Source organism: Nomascus leucogenys, chromosome 24 (assembly GCF_006542625.1).
Source record: "Nomascus leucogenys isolate Asia chromosome 24, Asia_NLE_v1, whole genome shotgun sequence".
Classification (NCBI taxonomy): Eukaryota; Metazoa; Chordata; class Mammalia; order Primates; family Hylobatidae; genus Nomascus; species Nomascus leucogenys.
In genome coordinates, this window is record NC_044404.1 from 13,588,355 (window position 1) to 13,603,708 (window position 15,354).

A 15,354-nucleotide genomic window follows, 5' to 3' on the forward strand; every position below is an offset into this window, starting at 1 on the left:
TGTTTCTTCCTGAGGTCTGAGCACCTTCTAAACTACATCCAGATCTGGTAAGTCACTAATTTCTGGAAGGACACTCCCATCTGACTACAGACAGCCGGTCTGGGATGTTGACAGTGCAGCCTACCATGGCACAGAGCTATATCTTGTCCTTTTTCTTTTTTCATATGAACAATTTGAAGCTTTGAATTTTTTCCTTTAAATGCAGTTCTGTCTTTATTTCAAAAAAGTTGATTGTGCTTTGGTTGATGTCATTTCAAAATGCTTGAAGGGAGCAGTGAGTCATGCCTTTAACCCCAACACTTTGGGAGGACAAAGTGGGAGGATCATTTCAGCCCAGTGGTTTGAGACCAACCTGGGCAACATGACAAAAACCCTCCTCTACACAACGTTTTTTTTTTTTTTTTTGAGGACAGGGATGGAGTCTCGCTGTGTTGCCCAGACTGGAGTGCAGTGGCACGATCTTAACTCACTGCAACCTTTACCTCCCGGGTTCAAGCAATTCTCATGCCTCAGTCTCCATCCTCAGAAGCTGGTATCACAGCCATCTGAAACCATGTCTGGCTAATTTTTGTATTTTTAGTAGTGGGGGGGGTTTCACATGCTGTCCAGGTTGGTCTCAAATACCTGACCTCAAGCGATCCACCTGCCTTGGCTTCCCAAAGTGCTGGGATTACAGCCGTGAGCCACTGGTGCTCGGCCTCTACATTTTTTTTTTTTTAATTAGCCGAGCATGGTGGCATAGATCTGTAGACCCAGCTATTTGGGTGGCTGGTGTGGGAGAATGACTTGAGCCCAGAAGATTGAGGCTGCAGTGAGCCATGCTCACACCACTGCTGTACTCTAGCCTGGGCAAAGGAGAGAGACCCTGTCCAAAAAAACAAAAAAAAAAATCTTTTTTTTTTTTTTTTTTTTTTTTGAGACAGAGTCTCGCTCTGTCGCCCAGGCTGGAGTTCAGTGGCGCAGTGTCGGCTCACTGCAAGCTGCGCCTCCCGAGTTCACGCCATTCTCCTGCCTCAGCCTCTCCGAGTAGCTGGGACTACAGGTGCCTGCCACCACGCCCGGCTAATTTTTTATATTTTTAGTAGAGACGGGGTTTCACCGTGGTCTCGATCTCCTGACCTCGTGATCCGCCCGCCTCGGCCTCCCAAAGTGCTGGGATTACAATCGTGAGCCACCGCGCCCGGCCAAAAACAAAATCTTAACCAAAAAGGATCTTTGACCTTAATTTTACACCAATCACATCCTCTTCCACCCAAATGGAGACATGGGTGTGGAGGTGCATGCCTGTAATCCCAGCTACATGGAAGGCTGAAGCATGAGAATTGCTTCAATCTCCGAGGCAGAGGTAACAGTGAGCCAAGATGGCGCCACTGCACTCCAGCCTGGGCGACGAAGTGAGACTCAGCTCCCTCAACACCAAAACAAATTATGCCACCCAGTTGATCATTGGATACATGAAGATTTCTATTGTGTTTTCTTAGGGACTGTCATCTCTGTCTTTGTAAAACTCTTTTAACTCTGAAATATTTTGATAAATTTGAGGTGGCCAAGGATCCCTCAACAAAGATACTTGCAAGTTTTTTTCCTTTCTGTCTAATATCAGGAAGAGATTCAACCCTTCCCTATCGCACACTCAGGACTATGAAGGACACGTATTAGTCAAACTCCATGTTTGTGGAGGGAATCAGTGAATGAGTCCCGGACTTTCACCCTATCCCTAAATCTTTCATTTTGATGGGTGAATATCTAATTCGATTAGTTAATCTGGAAGAAAGCCAAAAATCCAATCAGGTTTAACTGGGTAGAGATTAAGAAGTCTAAGGAAATGTAGTTCTCTCTCTGTCTCTCTTTTCAATCTAGCCTATTTCCCAGGCTGGAGTGCAGTGGTATAATCTCAGCTCACTGCAACTTCTGCCGCCTGGGTTCAAGTGATCCTCCTGCCTCAGCCTCCCTAGTTGCTTGGACTACAGGCACAGACCACTGCACCTGGCTAATTTTTGCTGTCTTAGTAGATGTCGGGTTTTACCATGTTGGCCAGGCTTGTCTTGAACTCCTGATCTCAGATGATCCACCTGCCTCGGCCTCCCTAAATGCTAGGATTACAGGTGTGAGTCACTGCACCCAGCCAAAGTGGTTCATTTTTAATATGTGTAAGAGGTGTGCATTGGAAGCATCTATCTTGCAAATGATGGGTAACAGTGTCACATAGGTTTCAAAGCTTCTCACTGAAATTTTCAATAATGAGGCTGGGGCAGAGGCTCACACCTATAATCCCAGTACTTTGGGAGGCCAAGGTGGGTGGATTGCTTGAGACTGGGCATTCAAGACCAGCTTGGACAACATAGCGAAATGCACTGTCTTTACGAAAAGTCAAAAAATAAAAGATTAGTTGGGTGTGGTGATGCATAACTGTGGTTCCAGCTACTTGGGAGGCTGAGGAGGAAGAATCCTTTGAGCCTGGGAGGTCAAGGCTGCACTGAGCCGAGATCCCACCACTGCACTCCAGGCTGGGTGACAGAGCAAGACCCTGTCAGAAAGAGAGGGAGAGAAAGAGAGAAAGAGAGAGAATGAGAGAAGGGAGGGAGGGAAAGAAGACAAGAAAGAAAGAAGGGAGAAAGAGGGGGAAAGAAAGAAACAAGGGAGGGAGAGAGGGAAAGAAGGAAAGAAGAAAGAGATAGAAAGGGAAAGAAAGCTTAAATAATGAAAATAAAACAAATAGAACCTATTCTAGGGATGCCCCATGAATGTTCCTAACCAACTTATTTGTAGGAACTGAGAATGTAGGCATGTAGGCGTGTGACATTCCCATCCCCATTGTTTTAGAACCTTGAGTAATTAGTAATTTCCCCCAACGGTGGGAAGGATTAGCTTTCAGGTTCCTCCATACTCACTAGTCACTGGATGAGCACTGGATAGAAAGGAAGGACTAGTGGTGGCCCTGCCACCTCACTGCTTGGGAGACCCTCATGCTGATGCAGCAGAGGCAGAATGCTGGCTTAATGGCCACTGAGTACAGCGTAGAATTGGAGTAAACTGAGGACTCTTTCACCATTGCCAGAGCCGTGACTTTGGCCCTGAGTGAAGATGAGATTGATGGGCTTGGCCTGAGAGTGATGCCTTTTCTCTGGGTTTGTCCTCTGGAAGTTTTCCTTGCAGATTCATGAAGATGAGCATCCGGACTCCACCCAGACTCCTGGAGCTGGCGGGGCAGAGCCTGCTGAGGGACCAGGCCTTGGCCATCTCCACCCTGGAGGAGCTGCCCAAGGAACTTTTCCCCTCACTGTTCATGGAGGCCTTCAACAGGAGACGCTATGAGGCCCTGAAGCTGATGGTGCAGGCCTGGCCTTTCCGCCGCCTCCCTCTGAGGCCTCTGATGAAGATGCCTTGTCTGGACACCTTCCACGCTGTGCTGGATGGGCTTGATGCACTGCTTACCCACGGGGTTCGTCCCAGGTGAGGTGGCCCAGGTGGGCTGGTGGGGAGGGCCCAGGTGTCCAACAGAAGGAACAGCTGGCTCATGAGAAGTGAGGAGGCCCAAGGGGGGATGGTGGTGATGAGGAAGCTGAGAGGCCTTGGCCATTCCCCAGCTCCTCAGGGAAAGCACTGCTCACCACGCAATGTCCATGGAGGTAACAGGAAGCTCTCCTCTAATGGCACTGAAAGCCACCATGAAAAGTGAGAAACTGGGCCGGGCACAGTGGCTCACAATGTAATCCCAGCACATTGGGAGGCTGAGGTCAAGAGATTGAGACCAGCCTGTCCAACATGGTAAACCCCAACTCTACTAAAAATACAAAAATGAGCTGGGCATGGTGGTGGGCTCCTGTAATCCCAGCTACTTGCGAGGTAGAGGCAGGAGAATCGTTTGAACCCGGGAAGTGGAGGTTGCAGTGAGCTGATATCGCACCACTGCACTCCAGCCTGGGTGACAGAGGGAGACTTGGTCTCAAAAAAAAAAAAAAAATGTGGAAGTGGGCAGGATGCAAGGGGAAAACAGGGTGGAGAAAAGTAAGAGAGAGGGACAAGAAGCAGGGAGGGGAGGAGCTGCTATCCAGGATGTGGAGTTTAAGTTCAGAAATGAGTCCTTAAATTCTCAGTCTCACCTCTATTTTCCCACAGGAGGTGGAAACTTCAAGTGCTGGATTTACAGGATGTCTCTGACAACTTCTGGATGGTTTGGTCTGAAGCCATGGCCCATGGGTGCTTCCCCATTGCCATGAGGAACAGAAAACCAGTGCAGGACTGTCCAAGGATGAGAGGACAGCAGCCCTTGACTGTGATCATAGACCTTTGGCTCAAAAACAGGACTCTGGATGAATATCTCACCTGCCTCCTTCTGTGGGTCAAGCAGAGGAAAGATTTACTACACCTGTGCTGTAAGAAGCTGAAAATGTTGGGAATGCCCTTCCACAATGTCAGAAGCATCCTGAAAATGGTGAACCTAGACTGTATCCAGGAGGTGGAAGTGAATTGCAAGTGGGCACTGCCCATGCTGACACAGTTTACCCCATACCTGGGCCAGATGAAGAATCTTCAGGAGCTCGTTCTCTCCCACATGGATGTCTCTCGCTACACTTCCCCGAGCAGAAGAAGCAGATTGTAACCCAATTCACCACTCAGTTCCTCAAGCTGCGTTACCTCCAAAAGCTTTCTATGAACTCTGTTTCTTTCCTCGAAGGCCACCTGGACCAGCTGCTGAGGTGAGGGAGGGTGGTGAGCTTTCTCCGCAGACCACAGCAGAGCCTGTTACAGTAAACGCTAGTGGGCATCTACTGCGAGCCAGCCTATGAGGATGTAACAGTGAAGGGGATACTAGCATGTCCATGCACTATCCTGTTGGCAGCCCTCTCCTAAAATATGTATCATGCAACCATCTCAATAGAGGCAGAGGGATCAGCTAGGGGAGATGCTATAGAGAGGCTGCCATGCTAGGAAGCTAGCTACTGGGGGATTCAGCTCTAGTGAGGGTGCCTTTCTGAATTCTTCCTGAGGACGCGTGTCTAAGTTAAGATGATGAAAACTAGGCCAGGGATGGTGGCTCATGCCTGTAATCCTAGCACTGGGAGTCTGAGGCAAGAGGATAGTTTGAGCCTAGGAGTTTAACACCAGTCTGTGTAACATACCAAGACCCCTGTCAGAAATGAATAAATAAAAGTAAAAACAAACAAGATAATTTTTTTTTCCAAGATGGATTTTCACTTTGATCGTCCAGGCTAGAGTGCAGTTGTGACATCTCAGCTCGCTGCAACTTCTGCCTCCCAGGTTCTAGCAATTCTCCTGCGCAACCTCCCGCGTACCTGGGATTACAAGCGTGGGCCACCACACCTGGCTAATTTTTATATTTTAAGTAGAGACAGGGTTTCACCATGTTGGCCAGGTTATTCTTGAACTCCTGACTTCAGGTGATCCACCCACCTAGGACTCCCAAAGTGCTGGGATTATAGGCGTGAGCCACTGCGCCCAGCCAACAAGATAATTTTTAACAAGATGATGGGAAGTAGGACAGTGAAGTGGGCACTGAAGAGGGGAATGCTCAGCAAACCTGCACATTTTAGAAAATCAGCTTTGTGCCCCACAGTTTGGTGATCATGAATGATCCCATCTCTAATTCCCTGTTGTAAAATGTTGTTTTGAGCTCCAGGTAAATTAATTACCTAGGTAATGCATGATTCTGAAACAGGGTCAGGGAGCAGGCACAAAGAATGGTGAAAGTGATAGAAAGTTTGCTGATGATACAGGCTTGTCAGGGACGCCTGCAGTCTGCCCACCCCAGCTGATGTTGCAGGATCCTGCTTGGATTTGTCCCTTGTGCCTGCATCTCCACTGGGCTCCTGTGGCCCAGAGATGTGGTTTTCTGCCTGACAGATGAGGAAAGGGAGCTGTAGGGATTCTGTGAACTTGATCCATTCCTATAGATGATGGTGAAATGACTCAGCCTCAAATGGAGTAATTTTTTCTCTTTTTTTTTTGTTAATACAGAGTCTCACTCTGTCACCCAGGCTGGAGTGTAGTGGCATGATCTCTGCTCACTGCAACCTACACCTCCTGGGTTCAAGCAATTCTCCTGCTTCAGCCTCACAAGTAGCTGGAATTGCAGGTGCCCACCACCACACCTGGCTAATTTTTGCATTTTTAGTAGAGAGGAGGTTTTGTCAGGATTGCCAGGCTGGTCTCAAACTCCTGATCTCAAGTAATCCACCAGTCTCAGCCTCCCAAACTTCTGGGATTACAGGTGTGAGTTACTGCACGGGGCCTAAAGTGGAATTGACCTTAGTGGCAAAGCTCTTCTTCATGTATCATCCTAAGTGTTGAGCATCAGGCCATCGGAATGACCCTGGGCTTGGGCAAAAATGGTCTCCGTCCATCACCTTGAAGCCATTCCCCACCACCCTCCACTCACCCTTATGATTCCCCAGAATTCACCTCTTGTTCTCTCTCCCCAGCTGTCTGAAGACCTCATTAAAGATCCTCGCAATAACTAACTGTGTGCTTTTGGAATCAGACTTGAGGCATCTATCCCAGTGCCCGAGCATCAGTCAACTAAAGACCCTGGACCTGAGGGGCATCCGACTGGCCAATTTCAGTCTCGTGCCTCTCCAAGTTCTCCTAGAAAAAGTTGCAGACACCCTTGAATACCTGGACTTAGATGACTGTGGCATCGTAGACTCCCAAGTCAACGCCATCCTGCCTGCCCTGAGCCGCTGCTATGAGCTCACCACCTTCAGCTTCTGTGGAAATCCCATCTCCATGGCCACCCTGGACAACCTGCTGTGCCACACAATCAGACTCAACAACTTACGCCTGGAGCTGTATCCTGCCCCGCGGGAGAGTTATGACGCTGATGGTACTCTCTGCTGGAGCAGATTTGCCCAACTTAGGGCTGAGCTGGTGAAGAGAGTGAGGGACTTAAGGCACCCCAAGAGGATCTTGTTCCGCACTAACTACTGCCCTCGATGCGGCAACAGGTCATTTTATGACCTGGAGGCAGATCAATGCTACTGTCGAATACCTGCCTATTTGGATGGATATGTCAAACGCTTTCTTCTGGACACTTGGAAACTAAAGCCTACGTCTTAGGTACATCCTAAAAAAGGAGCACAGAACCCATCGTTTCAGACATGGGCTCTGAAAGTGGGAAAGGAAAGGTGATCAAGCAGGGGCCGGACTTGGGGGAAATGTTGATCTGGATTCAAAGGGACTTTGGGGACCTGTGTCCTATACAGTCGAAAATGGGAATGGGAATGTCTAGGGTGGAATTCAGACTTGAGAATGCATGAGGGAGTTACTCTCGCATAGATGGTTGTAAAGAAACAGAAATAAAGGGAAACTGAGTGGAAACTGTCTGGTGTCCTCTATTATCAAATAACCTGTTTTCCAGTTTAAGCCTCAGGAATCTTCAGTTATTGATGGAAAAAACAAAAGGCACTGAGTTGTCCAATCACTAAGATGCAGCCCAAGAAAATCAAGGCATTTAAATGAAATTTGGTTATTTTAATCAGTTTCCTCCCATTCTTTTATTTGAGACAGAGTTTCACTCTTGTTGCCCAGGCTGGAGTTTGGAGTGCAATGGTGCCATCTCGGCTGACTGCAACCACCACCTGGGGTTTAAATGATTCTCCTGCCTCAGCCTCCCAAGTAGCTGGGATTACAGGCACGCACCACCATGCCCAGCTAATTTTTGTGTGTTCAGTACAGACAGGGTTTCCTCACTATGTTGGTCAGGCTAGTCTCAAACTCCTGACTTTGGGTGATCTAGGCAAGTAGGCCTACCAAAGTGCTGGGATTACAGGTGTGAGCCACTGTGTCAGGCTTTTTTTGTTGTTTTTTTTAAAGGTCTCATTCTGTCACCCAGGCTAGAGTGCAGTGGCACAATCATAGGTCACCGCAGCCTCAATTTCCTGGGTTCAAGCGATCCTCCCACCTCAGCCTCCTGAGTAGCTAGGACTACAGGTGTGTGAGCCACCACACCTGGATACTTTTTTTTAGTAGAGACAAGACCACGCTGTCTTGCCCAGCCTGATCTGGAACTCCTGAGCTTGTGATTCTCCTGCCTTGGCCTCCCAAAATGCAGGGAGTATAGGTGTGGGCCACCATGCTTGGCCTCCAGTTCTTCACTTCTTTAGATGTCTGTTAATTCCTTGTTAGTTTCTGTGGCTGTTCAGCGGGTGAATACACACTAGGTGGACACCAAGGGCCTGGAACATTAGTGGGCAGGAACAGTGAGCCAATCCACATGGAAAGCACCTTCTTCTCAGGGTCTTTCACTTCTAGCCAGATGCTGAGAGCCGGCCACTCCTTGTGAGTCTCCACATGGTTCCAGAAGCCTTAGTTGGTGGACGTCATCTTCACTGCACAAGGAGCCACTCTCTTCCCATTGCCCTGGAAGGGGATGTCCATATTCTGTATTAGCTGGAGGCTCTGGGCAGCACCAACACTTGCTTGTTCCCCTGATGACTAGCAGCCCTTCTTGAATTAAACTGGTTGTAGCCAGTAAAGACAGACACTTTCCCTTTAACTAAAATACTAAAACTATACAGGCATGTAACACTTTTTAAATATTTCCATCTGACATTTAAAAAGTTACATCTTTTTGGGGAGCTAGGTCAGATCAATGAGAGATTTTCTCATAACACCTCCCCTCTTCCCCTATCAAGGAAGAGACTAGTGCAGCGAGTTCTGTAATCTCACATCATCAAAGGGTGGATAATGATCAACTGACCTTCCCTGTGCTGAGGAAGCCTGCATAACGGGCACCCAAGTGAAGGATCCTGCTGAGGATTCAGGGGCTGGTGTTGCTGTCAGGGATCTTAGCCAAGAGCCTCAGGTTCCTGTAAAATGAAGATGATGATGTCCAACAGCTTATAGGACCCTGGTAGGATCCAATAAGATGGTTCATGTTTAGGGCTTGGCATGGGGCCTGGCATACAGTAAGATCAATACATCTTGTTGTTTTTTCTCTTGTCAGCAGACGTCCCAGCATTTTTCTTTTTTTTTTTAATTTTTTTTTTTTTTTGCACACAAAACATTTTCCAAAAGCACATACAAACAAAAAGATGCATATCAAACATATTAGGAAGGTTGCACATGGGAAGACGGGAAATAGAAATGGGAGGTGGGAATTAAAGAAAATAAATGAGAGAGGGACTTTATATGGATCAACGATAATAACTCAATCCTCTATTTGACAAAGAAGAAGGAGAAGGAAGAGGAAGAAAAAAGAAAGTGGGATAAAGGATCAGAAAGGGAGGAAAATAGAAAAAATTAGAGTATGACTCCAGGGTAGACCTGTTTTGTTGTCACTGGGTTGGTTGGTTGGTCGTATTTTTCATATGATTCGCCATGTTGGCCAGACTGGTCTTGAACTCCTAGCCTGAAGTGATCAACCCGCCTCGGCCTCCCAGAGTGCTGGGACTACAGGCGTGAGCCACCACGTCCAGCCCCCACATTGCTTCTGGCCTCCGTGGTAGACCTCCCAGACGGGGCGGTCGGGCAGAGGCGCTCCTCACTTCCCAGACGATGGGTGGCTGGGCAGAGGCGCTCCTCACTTCTTCCCAGACGGGGCGCCCAGGCAGAGGCGCTCCTCACTTCTTCCCAGACGGGGCGGCCAGGCAGAGGCACTCCTCACTTCCTAGATGGGGTGGGGGTCGGGCAGAGGGGCTCCTCACTTCCCAGACGGGGTGGCCGGGCACAGGCGCTCCTCACTTCCCAGACCGGGCGGCCGGGCAGAGGCGCTCCTCACTTCCCAGATGGGGTGGCCGGGCAGAGGCGCTCCTCACTTCCCAGATGGGGCGGCCGGGCAGAGGCGCTCCTCATTTCCCAGAAGGGGCGGCCGGGCAGAGGCGCTCCTCACTTCCCAGACGGGGTGGCGGCCGGGCAGACCTCACATCCCAGACGATGGGCGGCCAGGCAGAGACGTTCCTCACTTCCTAGACGGGGTGGCGGCTGGGGAGAGGCGCTCCTCACCTCTCAGACGGGGCGGCCAGGCAGAGGAGCTCCTCATAACCCAGACGATGGGCGGCCAGGCAGAGACGCTCCCCACCTCCCAGACGGGGCGGCGGCCAGGCAGAGGCTGCAATCCCAGCACCCTGGGAGGCCAAGGCAGGCAGCTGGGAGGCGGAGGCTGCAGCGAGCCAAGACCACGCCACCGCACTCCAGCCCGGGCAACACCGAGCACCGAGTGAGCGAGCCTCCGTCTGCAGTCCCAGTACCTCGGGAGGCCGAGGCGGGCAGACCACTCGAGGTCAGGAGCTGGAGACCAGCCTGGCCGACATGGCGAAACCGCGGCTCCAGCCAAAGGAGAAAAACCAGGGAGGGGTGGTGGCGCGGGCCGGCAATCCCAGGCAGCCCGCAGGGCAGGGCAGGAGAATCACGGGAGCCGGACGCAGGGAGTCTGCAGTGAGCGGAGTGTACTCCAGCCTGGGCCACAGAGGGAAGAAAAGAAAAAGAAAGAAGAAAGAGGAAGGAAGGAAGGAGGGAGGGAGGGAAGGAAGGAAGGAAGGAAGGAAGGAAGGACGGACGGACGGACCAGCATTTTTCATCTTTCAATCTCACCTCCTATTCCTGATAACAGGGAGGCAACAAGAACCCAGGGCATGCAATGGGGCTCATCTTCTACTCTCTGCCACAACTTCATCACGATTCCCCCAAACAGCAGAGCCCCAGGAGCCAGCAGGGGGCGGGGTGGGCATTTCTGGACTGGATTCATTCCTAAGAAGATCAAAATTTCCAATCCATACATCTCGGGTGCCATCTGCTGGTAGATCGGACCAGATGGTGTAATTTCGTGTTGCAAGGATTATATTTTATGGTATTTTTAAAATTTTACTATTATGAGCCAGGCACGGTGGCTCATGCCTGTAATCCCAGCACTTTGGGAGGCTGAGGCAGGCGGATCACCTGAGGTCGGGAGTTTGAGACCAGCCTGACCAACGTGAAGAAACCCCTTCTCTACTTATAATACAAAAAATGAGCCAGGCGTGGTGGCGCATGTCTGTAATTGCAGCTACTCCGGAGGCTGAGGCAGGAGAATCGCTTGAACGTGGGAGGTAGAGGTTGTGGTGAGCTCAGATTGAGCCATTACACTCCAGCCTGGGCAACAGTAGTGAAACTCTGTCTGAAAAAAATAATAATAATAAAATAAAATGAAATTTATTATCATGGCCAGGCATGGTGTCTCACTCCTGTAATCCCAGCACTTTGGGAGGCTGAGGCAGGCAGATCACTTCAGGTCAGGATTTTGAGACCAGCCTCGCCAACATGGTGAGATCCCGTCTCTATTAAAAATACAAAAAATTAGCTGGGCATGGTGGCATTCGCCTGTAATCCCAGGTATTCAAGAGGCTGAGGCAGGACAATCGCTTGAACCTGGGAGGCGAAGGTTGCAGTGAGCCGAGATCGTGCCACTGCACTCCAGCCTGGGCAACAGAGCAAGAAAAGACAATTTACTATAATGTAAATACTAGTTGAGTATAAATGTTTGTGTTGTAATTTATGTATATGAAAGATATAAAACTTTTAAAGAATGCAATGTGATATTTTAAGAATGATTAATGGCCAGGCGTGGTGGCTCATGCCTGTAATCCCAGCAATTTGGGAGGCCAAGGCAGGCCGACCATGAGGTCAGGAGGTCGAGACCAGCCTGGCCAACATGATGAAACCTCATCTCTACTAAAAATACAAAAAATTAGCCTGGGGCTTTTAGGGCATCATGGGAAAGGAAGTATGTGCTGCTTGGGTCATAGGTAGCCATTGGCAGGCACAGAAAAGGCACCACATGTTCACATTCTGGTCCATAGCACTGGTGGTCCAGCCAACAGGCTTCAGCCCTCCTTGGTCACAAGGTAGAGCCTCACCAGGTACCCTCGTCCTCCCATCCAGGAGTCTGTCTGCCTTCAACCACCACCCATGGTGCCCAGGTCACTTGCACCAAGGAGCATGCAAAGGCCAGCACTGATCTGTCCTCAGCCCCCTCTCAGCCTCCCTCCCATGCTCATCAGGGCCCAAAGCCCAGAGTGTTCAGGACAGCAGGGGGACGGTGCATCAGCACTAACGCTAGCATGCACACAGTCACCTGGGCTGTGACAGCATACAGGATTGACCCCAACCCTGCTACAAAATTAGAGCAGGTGCCAGGAGGGACCACACAGTGGGAACAGACACCCTCATGCTGCAGGGGAAGGGGAGGCCTCCTGGGCCCTTGAGAGCACTGGGGGACCTTCGTTGGAACTGCGACATGGGCAGCTTCAGTTGCGCCTTTGGAGCTCCTCTCCTGCCAACTTGGGAGGCCAGGACCCCCTCTTGTCCCAGGCTCCCATCAGCTCCAAAGTGTATGTAGCCTCAGCTATGCCCTCTCTCTGTGTTTCCCCACAGAGGTGACAGGTGAGATGCAAGTTCACAGCAGCTCTGGCCAACCCTGCAAAAACACACCCAATGCTTCTGGGTCTGGTTTAATGAGCCCCAACTGCACTCTAGTTAAGAATACTGCAGGCTAACAGCAGGCAGTGAGGAGTTTGGTTGAGGCTTTGTAGAGGCTCCAGACCTGGCAGCGGGTCCCATTTAGCCATGAGAGGGTGTGGGTGGCACAGCTGGCTGCCTCAGGAACATGGGGCACAGGCCTGGCTCACAACCCTGCCAAGGTGGGGTACCTCCAGGAGTGGATCGTGGTCCCCAGACCCAGCAATTAATAACACAGGCTCTGTGGTCACCCCTGTGGGGAGCAGATCTTGGAAATGCAGCCTCAGGAGGATTAGCACAGAATCTCCCTTCGAGACCCAGGAACTTGGCACTGTTAGCAGGGTGGGCACAGTGGCCCCATAGCTGGCCAGGTCATTGAACTAGGTGCCATTTCTGCTTCCCAGCAAAGGCCCCTGTAGCTTGACCCCAGCTCCGCCTACCACCTCAAGCCCATCTTCTCCTCGGGGACCCTCTCTGCCCATCCCTTTGTGCCCGACTGAGCTGCTCCTTGCAGGCGAAAATATAAGGAAAAAACAGATGACTGAAGAGAAGTAAAGAATGGGTGGAGATCATTGGCACACCCGTAATCCCAGCACATTGGGAGGCCAAGGTCAGCAGATCACTGGAAGCCAGGAGCTCAAGACCAGCCTGGTCGGGCCTGCCCACCCGCCCGCCCGCCCGCCCGCCTGCCCGCCTGCCTGCCTGCCTTCCTTTCTTCCCTCCCTCCCTCCCTCTCTCCCTCTCTTTCTTTCTCTCTCCCTCTCTTTCTTTCTCTCTCCCTCTCTTTCTTTCTCTCTTTCTTTTTCTCTCTTTTCTTCCCTCTGTGGCCCAGGCTGGAGTACACTCGGCTCGCTGCAGACTCCCTGCGTCCGGCTCCCGTGATTCTCCTGCCCTCGCCTGCGGGCTGCCTGGGATTGCCGGCGCGCGCCACCACCCCTCCCTGGTTTTTCTCCTTTGGCTGGAGCCGCGGTTTCGCCATGTCGGCCAGGCCGTTCTCCAGCTCCTGACCTCGAGTGGTCTGCCCGCCTCGGCCTCCTGAGGTGCTGGGACTGCAGACGGAGGCTCGCTCACTCGGTGCTCGGTGTCGCCCGAGCTGGAGTGCGGTGGCGTGGTCTTGGCTCGCTGCAGCCTCCGCCTCCCAGCCGCCTGCCTTGGCCTCCCAGGGTGCTGGGATTGCAGCCTCTGCCTGGCCGCCGCCCCGTCTGGGAGGTGGGGAGCGTCTCTGCCCAGCCGCCCCGTCTGGGAGGTGGGGAGCGTCTCTGCATGGCCGCCCATCGTCTGGGATGTGAGGAGCACCTCTGCCCGGCCGCCCCGTCTGGGAAGTGAGGAGCCCTCTGCCCGGCCGCCCCTTCTGGGAAGAAGTGAGGAGCGCCTCTGCCCGGCCGCCCCTTCTGGGAAGTGAGGAGCGCCTCTGCCCGGCGGGCACCCCGTCTGGGAAGTGAGGAGGGCCTCTGCCCAGCCGCCCCATCTGGGAAGTGAGGAGCGCCTCTGCCTGGCCGCCCCGTCTGGGATGTGGGGAGCGCCTCTGCCCGGCCACCCCTTCTGGGAGGTCTACCACAGAGGCCAGAAGCAATGTGGGGGCTGGACGTGGTGGCTCACACCTGTAGTACCAGTACTCTGGGAGGCCGAGGCGGGTTGATCACTTGAGGCTAGGAGTTCGAGACCAGCCTGGCCAACATGGCGAAACATATGAAAAATACAACTGACAAACCAACCAACCAACCAAGCAACAACAAAACAGGTCTACCCTGGAGTCATACTCTAATTTTTTCTATTTTCCTCTCTTTCTGATCCTTTATCCCACTTTCTTTTTCTTCCTCTTCCTTCTCCTTCTTCTTTGTCAAATAGAGGATTGAGTTATTATCATGGTTCCATACAAAGTCCCTCTCTCATTTATTTTCTTTAATTCCCACCCCCCATTTCTATTCCCCATCTTCCCATGTGCAACCTTCCTAATATGTTTGATATGCATCTTTTTGCTTGTATGTACTTTTAGAAAATGTTTATTGTTTTGTGTGCAAAAAAAAAAAGACCAGCCTGGTCAACATGGAAAAACCCCATCTCTACTAAAAATACAAAAAGTAGCAGGCTTGGTGGCACTTGCATGCAATCACAGCTACTAGAGTGGCTGAGGCATGAGAATCACTTGAGCCCTGAAGGACAGGATTGCAGTGAGCCCAGACGGGACCACTGCACTGCAGCCTGGGTGACAAAGCAAGATGTTGTTTTAAAAAAAAAAAAAAAAAAGCAAAGATCAAGAATGGGTGGGAATTAGATGTTTTACAGCTGAACCTCAATCACAGACAACAGAGTATGTCGATAGTTTTCCATCAGTAACTCAATAACTAGAGATTTCTGATGTATAATCGCGAAAACAAGTCAATCAAATACAGAGGACACCAGAAAGTTTTCACTGAGGTTCTTCATTTCTGATATTTCTTGGTGACCATCCCTGCAGGGATAACGTTGTCATCACTGTAGAACATTAGCTTCTCTTTCTGACTCTGTAGGACATGGGTCCTGTAAGGTCTCATTGACTCCACCTCAATATTTTCCTCCAGTCTTGCCCCCTGCTGTTATGTTTTTTTCCCTCGTACTGAACACCTGCCTGAAGCAGAGTTCTGTGCTTCCTTTAAGTTGCATGTGGCCTGGTCACAATCACTCATACCAGTAATCCTACAACTTTAGGAGGCCAAGGCGGGAGAATCCCATGTGCCCAGCGGTTTCAGACCAGCTGGGGCAGCACAGCGAAACCCTGTCTCAAATGTTAATACAATTTTAGAATTATTAAAAAAGGAAATAAGAAAAAACAAAAATAACTTGCACCTACATACTAGATTTTAGTGTCCAAGTGCCTGGAAGAGAACTTTCGATGTATCTACCCTGCTGGACACGCCTTCC

At 50.7% G+C, this 15,354-nt stretch overlaps 1 pseudogene; it reads left to right on the forward strand.

Annotated features, from left to right (window-relative positions):
• LOC115832980 lies at nt 1-7,077 on the forward strand (annotated as a pseudogene).
• The last annotated feature ends 8,277 nt before the right edge of the window (nt 7,078-15,354 follow it).